This window comes from Bubalus kerabau, chromosome 10 (genome assembly GCF_029407905.1).
Source record: "Bubalus kerabau isolate K-KA32 ecotype Philippines breed swamp buffalo chromosome 10, PCC_UOA_SB_1v2, whole genome shotgun sequence".
NCBI lineage: Eukaryota > Metazoa > Chordata > Mammalia > Artiodactyla > Bovidae > Bubalus > Bubalus kerabau.
In genome coordinates, this window is record NC_073633.1 from 52,827,794 (window position 1) to 52,836,473 (window position 8,680).

An 8,680-nucleotide genomic window follows, 5' to 3' on the forward strand; every position below is an offset into this window, starting at 1 on the left:
CTCTCTCCCCTCCTACTCGCCACAGGGAGAAGGTATTTGCCTTACTCTTCCCCCACCCAATATACGTGTCTCATCCAATCAGCAAATGACCCACAAGACCCCTGTCCCACTCCTTGTACCCTGGGTATAAAAGTGGACTAAGGATCCCTGTTCAATGCCTGTTCTCCCTTGAGCTGCCCGCTGTTCTAACAGCATCTCCCACTCTAATAAATTATTTCCCTCTCATTCTGTCTCATGTCTGGAAACTCTTTTCCAAGCTGTGCCTGGACCGTGACACAGAGTGCCACTATAAACAGCACGATAGGGCGCCAGCCTGCAGTCTTACAGTCCTCTCCTACCTGCTGTTCAATCTTAAAAATAACTGCTTGTTGAAATGGGTTGCCAATGAGTTTTCCCTGGGTAGAACCCTCATTCCAAAATGGAAAATATTATATGTGAAACTGTTTTGAACAGGGAACAAAAAGCCTATGTTCTGGTCCAGGCTGCAGACTTATTAGCTGTGTGAATTTTGGCACATCTTCAGATTGCTTTGGGTTTTGGTTTCCTCATGGGGAAAATTGGGATATTATACCTACCTCACAGGGTTGTTGTGAGGATTAAATGTGCTCTATAATATGTCATACCATATAAATATTTGCAACTTTTTGTTAGGATATGAGTTCTTTAAGAATATTCCCTTGCTACATAGCAGATATGCTGACATTTCTGCTATCAGATTAAGGATTTTCACTGTCATGTATTGTATAGTTGTCTTTGGAACAAAATTTTATGTTTTCAGGTAAATATTTCTGGGTGGAAAGGATTCATAGCTTTCATGTTTCCTAAAGAAGGGATTCATTGCCCTAAAAATGTTAAAATTCAGCACTTCGGAATTGGAAAGTTGGATTCAGTAACAGAAATTTATTGCTTCCAGAAGGTCCCTTTTAACACATCTGCAGTAGTTGCAACGTTTTTTAGATAGTCAAATTCTTAATGTGGCCTGATGACTATACAGAATATTTGAAATCAGGGCTGAAAATCTTGGACATATTGTATATTGTCACGGTAGCAATTAGATTATCCAATTGCCTACAGTGTGAGGGTACGTGTAAAACAAATTAACTTATTTAGCCCCATGAAAGTCACCTTACCTCATAGAATCTGTTACCTTATTTGTGAAGTAAGAGATTCGACCTTAAAGATTTTCAAGGTTGAATTCTAGGTTGAATTCTCTAGGAAAGTGAGACCAAAGTTTGACTTTGATGGAACCCTACTGAGGACAAAATGAAACAGGCTCTGTGGAAGAGGAAAGAGAGGGAGTGTCCGAGTGAGCATCCCGGAAGCCAACCCTCCGCAAAAGTGGAAACGCGGGCCTGCTGAGGTGAAGAGCCAGAGTACTCTGGGCAGTAGAAGAGCTGGGGTCTACTTGAGATAAAAGACTCTGACGCACCAGAGGCTTAGCCTTCACCTTTCTCCATGGGACTAACTTGCCAGAACAAGCTGTTCCTCAACAAGAGAACACATCATCTCCCAGAACTTTCAAAACTTCTTCCAGTTCTCACAGGAGCAAATGCCTGGAGTCTTCCCACTTTCCACATCAGGAGGTTTACCTACTTCCAGAACATGCTGCTCTACAGACATATGAAGCTACAAGTAAGTCAAGGAATGGCAAGGCTGTTTGGAGTGGTGAAGAGAACCCCAAGACTGTAGTTTTTAAGGGTGCCTTGGAATTCCCACTCCCACATGAGGAATTTTAAGCATAAAACCTTAATATTCTTAAATTTCTTTATCAATATATGATTATTAACCAAAGTCTATAGTTTGCATTCACTATAGGGTTCAGTATTTGTGGGTTGTTTTTTTCTTTAACTGGCTTGAGGCTATTTGTGCATGTAGGATGACTGTCTCATCATGTAGTACGTGTATATTTAGCAGCCAAAGAAATTACCAAATTGTTCTCTGAATTGATGGTACCACTTTACATTCCTACTAACAGCGTGTGAGTATTCTATCCTCACCAATACTTGACATTATCCTTTTAATTTTGTCCTTCGGATGGATTTTGAGATATCTCATTGTGGTTTAAATGTTCAGTTCTCTAATGACTAGTGATGCTGAACATCTTTCATTGTTTTATTTGCCATTCACATTTTCTTTGAGGGCTTGTCTTGTGGCTCAGCTGGTAAAGCATCCAAAATCCATGCTCTTAACCACTACCTGTTTAACCTGCCTCAGAGGCCCCACTGCTCTGCAATCACCGGGCTTGAAAAGCTAGGCTTTTATTTCTGAGCCTTAGTTTTCTCTTCACACACATACTTCATAGCTCAGCTTGTAAAGAATCTGCCTGCAATGCGGGAGACCTGCGTTTGATCCCTGGGTTGGAAAGATCCCCTGGAGAAGGGAAAGGCTACCCACCCCAGTGTTCTGGCCTGGAGAATTCCATGGATTATATATAGTCCATGGTCTTGCAAAGAGTCAGACACGGCTGAACGACTTTCACTTTCTATTTTCTTTGAAGTGTCGTTCAAATCGGTTGTCCTCCTCTCCACTTATTACTGAGTTTCAAGAATTTTAAAAATCTAGATATAAGCCCTTTTACAGATATGTCTGATGTTTTCTCTCAGTATGTTTCTTGTCTTTTCATTTAGCAGTCAGTGTCTTCTAAAGAGCAGAAATTTACAATTTTGATTAAGTCTAGTTTATCAGTTTGTTTTATATATATATATATACATATATATATATACATTGTATTTTAGGAGTAGTATCTAAAAAATACTGTAGTCTAACTAAAGGTCACAAAGGTTTTATTTTGCTTTCATCTAGAAAGTTTTATAGTTTTAGATTTTACATTTTGAGTTAATTTTTTATTTTTTTTAATTTTTTTTTTGAGTTAATTTTTGTATATGGTAAAAAACGTTGTATATAGTCCTTCAAAAATACAACTCAAAGTTCACTTTTTATTGGCATACGGGGATCCAGTTGTTTCAACACCACTTACTGAGAAGATCATTTCTCTCTCTACTGCTTTGCAACTTTGTTAAAGATCACTTGTTAATATATGTGTGCTTCTGAACTTTCTATTGTATTTCATTGATTTGTTCATCTTTGTGCCAATATATTGTTTTGATTACTACTACAGTAGCTTTACAGTAAGTCTTAAAATCAGATGGTATTATTAGTCTCCTGACTTCTTCAAAGTTGTTTTGAATCTCCTAGGTCTTTTGCATTTCCATGTAAGTTTTAGAATGAGCTCATCATCAGTTTCTCAAAAAATGCTTTCTGGAATTTTTATTAGGGTTACTTTGAATCTATAGCTCAATTTTAGGAGAATTTCTGTCTTAGACTGAGTCTTCTGAACTATGAGCTATGGAATAGCTCTCTATGGGTCTCCTGTAATTCAAGCAGATTCTTCACCATTTGAGCCACCGGGGAAACTTACTTGTTAGATCTTCTTTAATTTCTTTCCACAATGTTTTACAGTTTCAATTATAGATCTTGTACATCTTTTGTTAGATTTATCCTAAGTAGTTCATATTTTTCAATGCTTTTGTAAATGGTATTGTTTTCTCAATTGTTTGTTGCTGATTTTGACAAATATAATTGATTTTTGCATATTGATCTTACACCTTGCAAATTCACTAGGCTAACTTACTAGTTCTATTAGGTTTTTTATTTTTAAGACTTCATCAGATTTTCCTGTTATCTGTGAATAAAGGCAGCTTTATTTCTTTTCCATTCTGGATGTCTTTCCTTTTTCTTGCCTTATTGTACTGGTTAGAAACTCCAGTACACTGCTGTATAGAAATGGTGAGGGGGAACATGTTTTTCTTTTTCCTGAACTTAGGAATGCATTCTATTTTATACCGACAAGTATAGTCTTATTAAAATTATGATGATAGCTATAGATTTTCTTAGATGTCCTTTATAAGATTAAGGATGTTCTCTTCCATTATTGATTATCTGAGAATTTTAAGAATGGATGTTGGATTTTGTCAAATGGCTTATCATCCTCTGAGATGATTATTGTTGTTGTGGTTATTTTGAAAAAATAAATTAGCTCTATTGACTAGAAAAATTTAGGAGCAAAAGGTTACTTTTTTAATAGTGATATCCTTATTTTATGATTCTCTAGCAATCAGCAAATTTTTTCTGTAGTTAATATTTCAGATAATATTTTAGGCTTTGTAAGCCACATACAGTGTCTGTCACTTATTCTTTGTTTTTGTTTTTTTTAACTATTCTTAGCTTATATTCTAAAATTTTAGTCTGGCCACCTGAACTAAAAATAATTTTAACATTATTACATGATTGGCTATATAGTTGTAAAAAGAAGCAACTTTAGTAGCAACAAAAAGGTATATGATCACCAAACCAAAATTATCTATTGGGCCTTTGCCAAAAAAAACCTTTGCAAATCTCCTATTCTAGAATATTGTTACAGAATACTTTTCAAGGAGTAATACATTTTCACATATTGTATATGGCCTAGATTAAATTAAGCCAAGAGTGGCAGCTTCTCCCCATCTGTAATCCTAATCCTTAAACTGGGAATTCTTTTTTAAGTGTGATTATTAAATATGTGGCATGAAGAAGCAACTGATAAAATTTCGTTGTTAGTCTGGAAATTAATTGATGGAAACTATGCTTGATTTCTCAGACATTGGAATACCTGGCTCCTAGGTTTAGAAACAGCACTGGCTGAGATTTGCTTCTTTGGAAACAAACCAGGTATAGTCTTGATTGGCTGGGTGTTAAATACTCACTTTAAGTGCATTTAAAACTGACACTTGCATAGCAGTAATTGTATTCCGGGTATTGTGTTATGGGTTTTTTCCTCTGAGAATGTCTCCTTGTCTACTAAATGGGGATGATAATGATGTTAATAACAGCTTTCTTGTAGAGTTGCTGAGGAGGTTTAAGTTACTTAGCTAAGATGCTTATACAGGTGGAAACAGAATCTGGCTCTTAACTCTATATTGTGCTATTTCCCTAGTGCATTATGTTCTCCTTTCTCTGCTTCCTCCCTTTACCATTTGATCTTCTCCAGGTCCTCTAGGTTGTCACAAAGACTGAAAAGTTCCATTAACACTAAATAAAGTGAACTACAAGATTTATGGTAGTTTTTAAGCAGTGTTCAATTTTAACTTGCAGTACAAAACAATGTTTTATTAATCTTCATTTCGGTCTGGACTTAATATCTGTTCAAGAATTCAAAACCTTATGAGTGAGGAGGGTCAGAATATTTTAGAAAGGGAGAAAGAGAGAGACAATAAGAATGAAATTAAAGAAACTAAGAACTAGAAAAGCTTGCACCCGTTTCTTACCTGAATATAGAATTGGAATTTGGAGGTAGTCAAAGTACTTTCTCCCTTATTTGGCTTCATTTGGATCAATTTAACCAATTTGTGTGTTTTTGAAAGAACCTCTCTGGGCTAACCATCAACTGCATGTCAATTATGACACTACTTTCAAAGGTCAACAAACAAAATAACCCAAATCAAAATGACATGGCATTCATTATAAACTACATTGATTCACTCCTCATACCATGTACATCCTCAGGGTTACTGGTTTTCTTCCTAGGGAATGGGCCAGGATGCACCTGTCTGATGGGGCATTCCACACAGATCTACACTACTGATTGACTCTTGTGACTAGTTTCCATCCACTGCCCTGGGCCAGGCCTGATTCAGTTCTCCCACAGGCTCATGGTCCTTGGTTTTCCCCTTTCAGCATAAGTCCATTGCTCTATTACCAAGCCCCTAGTCGTATGGCTTCACATATACAGCAGTTAAGTAGTGTGGGTCTCTCTCTGCCTGGCAGGGGCCCACCATTTGACCTATAAGGGAATCAGGGAAAGCTACATTATTTTCAAGCTACAACATTTTCACTTTTTCTTGAGCTTTCAGTGAACTCATGTACTTTCCCATCTGCCTAAAGCCTTTTTATTTTACCCAGATCTGTCCTTTCCCAAGTTCCTGGGCTCTGCAGTGGCAACCGTTACACTGACTATATTTAAAACTCCATCCTAATATCATCAACTATTACTCACATTCATTGTCTAAAGTAGCTTCATGTCCACCTCCCTAGAGAAGTACCTACTTCTTAAGGGACAAGTGTTCTATTGTGGAATACTATCATTTTGGTAAATCTAGAAAATACCAGCAAGCAATGACATAAAGATTGGAATTATCTGCAACCATCCAGAGTCAACTTGCTGGCAACATTTTAGTGGATATTCCCACAGTGTTTGCCCTATATACATTTTTTCTTTCAGAAACAGGATCATTTAGTACAATTCTGTCTACCACACTGATTTTTTTAATGATCTTTCATATAATCGTGCTTTAATTTAATTAATAAATCAACAAACTTGTTAACAAATTAACAAATCTGCTGTTGTCCACAGGCCCCATTCCAGGAGGATTTTCACGTGGAAGGTGAATGGACACCAACCAGAGACTAGAGACACTGAGAACAGGGACCCCCTGTGTTGCTCCGTCTCCTGAGTGAGAGGGCAAGTGTGCTTTTAAGTGTGGGATATTTGAGTTCTTTTGTGTGAGGTTTCTTTGAAACTGTGCATTTCCACTCATGAAACAAATGGTGCCATAGAATGCCTGGCACTAAGGTATATAAACGATTCACTGAAACCTTCTTGACATTTGTGCTATCTCACAACATATGTACTTCAAGGCGATACTAGAGCATTGTAATAAAGTGGTCTTTTGATGACATGTGATCTGTCAAAGCGTTTATTTGTGTGAAATATCTTTCAAAGATGACACAAATTAAGTAATATGTAGTACTATATATGTTTTAGATAAGGATTTCTTCATACTACTTATATACAAAAATGTCATACAACTTGAAGCCCTCACTTGCAAAGGGCAGCAATAAGTGTTATGTATTAGCCATTGGAGGGCCCTTCACTATTTAGTCTATACCAAGGCACAAAGTCTTAACTCTGAGAAAATATTCAAGGGAATGTGGGGAGCTTTTGTTTTTTAGTCATTGGTTCACTCTGAAGATGCCTGAACTCCACTGACCCTGGGCTGGGCTGGCTGCAGTGAACTTAGCACTGCTACTCTCAAAAGCTATGTCCACGGTGTACAGCTTCCCATGGGGCCATTATGTTTTCTCCCTTCCAAGATGCCTCTGTCTCGGGGTGCTGAATGTGAGTAGAGTGATAATATTATTATATTAGCTACCATCCAAACTGGAAAGCCCAGCTACCTCAGTGGATCCAGAATCCATATTTTCTTCAAGTTGGGCAGTTTATCCTCAGAGCCTTGTTGGGTCTCTGTCATCTAGTTAAACAAAGTGGTGACGAAAGGGGTTATTCAAGCTGGTTTATCTGCACTTGGCTTGAAACATGCACACAGTATCATTCCAACTGTGAACCAGAAAATATGACTCAAGACAAATGTCAGACTGTACTTAAGCATAGAGAGACTTTTAATTTTTAACAAGGCACTCCAGTCATCTCTCTTAAAAAAGACCCCCTTCACAGCACACAGAACTTTAAAAGAAGGCACAGGGACATGGCAGATTATGCTAACAGTATTTGAATAAAATGTATTTAAGAGAAACGCTAATTGCAGAGAATGTCTGGCATTTTAAGAGAAAAAATTGCTCTTAAGTCGAACCAAGTTTTGTCCTTTATATTATGGAGAATGAAAAGTATTTTATAGCCCTTTAAATTTCCTTAAGCAGCAACTGTTCTTTAGCAAATCTGGGAAAGCTTCATGGATGAGGCAAGACCCTGGCCAAATTGAGAAATTTTCATGTTTCCCTTGGGAAACAGATTTGAATAGTCTTGTTGAAAAGCAGAAGTGTAGAGGTGATCTCTCTTTGCTACGCTGTGCACCATTGATCTGGTTCCTATGACGATGCCTGTCTGTGTCCCAGCACTGAAGCTGTGCCATCTTCTCAACTGATGAGAATGGATACTGCTGACAGTAATAATAGCAACAGGAATAACGTCCCACTTTTGTTTGCTGTGTGGCTGAACCTGGCTATTATCATGAATCTCTAAAGTCTTAGGTCAAATACTACTATTTACTGTAATAAAAATTTTCTGTTTTCTCCATACAAAATGGATCCTCTTTGGGTTTTCCAAAATGCTTGTTTTTTTGTGTGTTCCATTACATGTTAAAAGTTTTCTCATAAAAGTTACAGAAAATGTACATAATTCCATAGCTCCAGAGGGAGTATAGTTTGAGAAGCACGGTGCTAAAAAATAACCGACCACAGCTCTCACTGAGTGCCTACCTAGTAAGGCATCAGGTGGTGCTCTGTGAGGAGGAATTTCTGCAACCTGGAATAAAGGGAGATTTGGGGAGCACCACTCAGGCAGCAATCACCTTATTAGTTGTATCTTATTATAACAAAAATTTGTTGGGGCCTCCCTGGAGGTTCAGTGATTAAGACTCCATGCTTCCAATGCAGGGGACACAGATTCGTTCCCTTGTCAGGCAACCTAAGACCCTGCATGTCACATCACAAAAAGAAAAAAAAAAAATTTCTTCTGACTGGGCCTTTGGAATTAGTTCCAAGCTCAAGCTACACATTACGCTCTTTTATTTACTGGAGGTAGAAAAATACCTCCTAGATAGCTGAGAAGATGAAATGATAATTGAGATATATTTAGTGTTCTCTGAACTAAATATGTTCCATGTAAACATAGCTGGGAGTAACCACT

General features: G+C 37.5%; 1 long non-coding RNA gene across 1 annotated transcript; it reads left to right on the plus strand.

The window, feature by feature from the left end:
• Window positions 1-1,090: 1,090 nt before the first annotated feature.
• Window positions 1,091-6,712, plus strand: LOC129620582 (uncharacterized). Its single transcript, XR_008698575.1, has 3 exons — window positions 1,091-1,632; window positions 4,637-4,707; window positions 6,389-6,712. It is a non-coding gene; the product is annotated as an uncharacterized LOC129620582 (long non-coding RNA).
• Window positions 6,713-8,680: the final 1,968 nt, after the last annotated feature.